Source organism: Galeopterus variegatus, unplaced genomic scaffold (assembly GCF_000696425.1).
Source record: "Galeopterus variegatus unplaced genomic scaffold, G_variegatus-3.0.2 Scaffold16058, whole genome shotgun sequence".
Lineage (NCBI taxonomy): Eukaryota > Metazoa > Chordata > Mammalia > Dermoptera > Cynocephalidae > Galeopterus > Galeopterus variegatus.
In genome coordinates, this window is record NW_007742169.1 from 13,979 (window position 1) to 17,692 (window position 3,714).

A 3,714-nucleotide genomic window follows, 5' to 3' on the forward strand; every position below is an offset into this window, starting at 1 on the left:
GGACTCTGGAACCTCCTGTCTCTTGCTTTCTCTCACCAGGTGATCTGCTTGTACCTGCTAACTGCCTGCCACTTTCTGCAATGAATAGAAGAAGCCTGAGGCCTGTGCCAGATGCTGTCCCAGAATCATATACCAAATAAAACTCTTTTCCTTATGAATTATTCAGTCTTGGGTATTCTGTTATAGCAACACAAAACGGACTGATACAGGTCCCAAACAAGTCAGAATCCCAAAAGGGTAGGCACTAAGTCTCACAGCTGGTGAATCCTGTGCTTTGACTGCATGTTTGATGTCCTCTGCATGCTGTGGAGGGGTTGGGTCTCCAGGTCCTCAGGCAGTTCCACTCCTATGGCTTTCCTGGTCTAAAGGCCATGCTTCAGCTCTCAGGATGGCTTGGCTCACTAGTGTTGTGAAAATAGCTTTGATCCTGGGGACTTCCTGAAAAGGTGGGGTCCACTGGACCACCCTTGACCAGTGTTTGAGAACCTTTGCTCTCCATGATGATTACACACGTTCTTATTGTTCAGAAAGGAGAGTTTGTGGAACTGCACATCTTTAAATGAGTATGCTTCAGTTATTTACTTCAAGCAGACTTTTGAGTATTAAAAGTTGAGCATTAACATTTATAATGGTTATAAAGTTATGTAACCTAATACTTATAGTTGTTTTTAAGTAACAACATTTTGGGAGGCTATTTTTTTCTTTAGTTTTTAAGAAATTCACTTCTGGCAGCTTAACATTTTGATGAGTTGGGGGATCTGAAGGGAAAATCTAGAGGTTGTTGTAGAACACTCTTGTGGAAAAAAGTGTTTAAAGTTTCTTCTGATACATGAAGTGTGGATATGTACTGCTGCTTTGCACATATCCAAGGTATTTTCAAACTAGCAGCAATTACAGATTACAAAGGCTCTCCAGGTTTGTTCCATGGACCCCTGGGAGTCCCCCAAACCCTTTCTGGGACTGAGAGGTCAAAACTAGCAGCACAGCAGCAGCTGGGCACTGTGAGCTGACATGTGCAGCATGGTGCAGAGGCGGATCAGAGCACAGGTGCATTGTGCTCTTCCCCGCCACGCACCGGGTGGTTAAAATATGTCAGTTTCCCTTCTGGGCATCCTTGATGAGGCAGTAAATACTAATTTTAGTAAGTCTCAACCCTCAGATAGATGTCTTTTCACCTGTCCCTGTGATGAAGAGACAAGTATACAGGACATCTGCTGTATCTGGGGGTGGCATTTTCAGGAAGGCTCTGGTGGGACTAGCTGAGTCCTGAGCTGCTCAGCTACATCTCAGGGAAGCCAGCCCTCCTGGGCACAACAGCAGACAGATGGCACTTTCCAATTCTATTTGGTAAGTCTTTTCCCCAAAATGAATGATGTGAGTCTTAAGGAAAACAATGGATGGTATTTGCTACTAATGATACAGTTCAAGCTTTCATGCAAAAATTAGAATTCTGGAAAATTTGTATCTGCCATCATGACTTTGATGATGATGTCTTCCCAGTAATTAAAGACTTCTGAGGAGGTTGGAAGTGACATTAACAAATGTGTTTTTTAAATACCATCTGATGGAGTTGGGATGTGTTGTTCCCTCCAAAACTCATGTGGAATTTTGATCCTCAATGTGGCAGTGTTGGAAACTGATTGAGTCATGGGGGCGGGTCCCTCATGAATGGATTAATGCTCTCCCTGGGGGAGCGGGGATTAATGAGTGAGTTCTCGCTGTTAGTTCCCATGAGAGCTGGTTGTTTAAAAGGCCCTGGCACCTCCTCTCTCTCTCTTGCTTCTCTGTTTGCTTCCTCTCTCACCATGTGATCTGCTTGTACCCACCAGCTGCCTGCCACTTTTCTGCCATGAGTAGAAGCAGCCTGAAGGCCCATGCCAGATGCAGCTGTACCAGAATCGTAAGCCTAATAAACCTCTTTCCTTTATAAATTACCCAGTCTCAGGTAATTCTGTTATAGCAACACAAAACGGATTAATACATCATCTAATGAAATGTGTTGACATTTGGCATCTCTGCCCAAAACTTGATGAACCAGTGTTTCCAGATGACCAACACACCTCAGTAAAAGATATGTTTAAAGTGCAAAACAGTGGGTTTTAGTTTAGGAAAGCGTGAAAAGTTCATTCATATGGTTTCAGATTCCATGTTGCAGCGAACTTTTATGAAACTACTACTTGTTAAGATTTGGTTTAGCATCAAAGAACATCCATAATTATGTGAAAATATTGTAAAATGCTCCTCCATTCTTAATGACATCTGTATAAGGCAGGATTTTCTCTCATTTTTTCACCCATAGAATATGTGGACTGACTGCAGAAGGAGACTTGAAGTCCCACTGTCCTCTATTAAGACAGAGATTTGCAAAAATATAAAACAATGCCACTCTGGTTCTAATTATTTTAGAGATAATGTTACTTTTTTATTTAAGAAGTGTGCATGTATAATGGGTTTATTTTTTAATATTTAAAATTTAGGAAATATCAATGAATATGTGAGAGTGTTTTAAACAGTTCATGGAAAAATAGAATTAAAAGATAATGGTAATCTTTCCATCAGCTTTTTGAAGACCCCTTAAACAAAGCTCTTTGTGGTCCTCAACTTTTAAGAATATAAAGGAGCCCTGAGAAAAAGTTTGAGAGCTGAAGTGTGAAGATCAGCCACATGTCCTATGCTTGAATCGTCACTTTTCAGCCTTTTTGTTGCAGGCTTTGTTGTTAACAGACCTATTAAGAAATGTTGGCATATGTATACATATACTTATATATACATGTACATATACACATGCACAAATATACATTTATTTTTTAGCCCAAGATTTTGAAGCATTATCCTGACTTCTTGAGTTAGTAGGAAATGGAGTTTTCAGCTGAGAAAAAATGTGTGCTTAGAAAAATAACTTTAAGTTCAGTACATTCAGTGTTACCCTACAGTTTACTTTCACAGTTTCAGAGATGCCCACTTTTCTCTTCCTTTCTGGAAAAAAAATTTTTTTAGTAATATGCTGTGATTGACCACATTCCCCCTGTAATGTGCTGGGTAGTGGGCAGAGTAATGTAGTAATTCTGAGTTGTGTTGGATATTTAATAATTTTTAAAAAAATCTTTGACTTGATATACATGTTTTTATTTCACAAGCTAAGTGAAATTTCATATTAAATTTTTTGTGTTGAAGAAATTATAAAAAATCAATTTTGCATGTTTAAAATGGTCTATGCTATTCTAAGTATGTCCTTTATCTCATTGTACTTAACTGAAATAACTACATTTTTTTCTGATTTATTATTCAGAACTCAAATCAAATCCAGAAACATGTTTATTTTTCAGATTAACAAATAAATTGAATTTTTTTTTTTTTTGTCTTTTTTTTTTTGGTGTCCGGCAACGGACCGCAACCCTCAGTGTCGCACCCGTACGGGACCAGGACCAGCAACGGGATCGCAACCCTCGGTGCTGTGCCCACCCCTCGCTCAGCCAGTGAGCGGGAACCAGTCTGTATGTGGGATCCGAACCCTCTGCGGGAGCGCCGCCACACTCCCATGCGGCGCGCTGTAGCAGTGCGCCACCGGGCCGGCCCTAAATTGAATTTTTTAAAATGGTTTTTCATTCCTGAGAACATATCAATTTCTTTGCTTTTATAAATGTTCAGTATCGTGAAATATGAAAGTGTATTTCCAAATAGTTTCTTAATTCTTAAAACAATCATTTTAAGGGT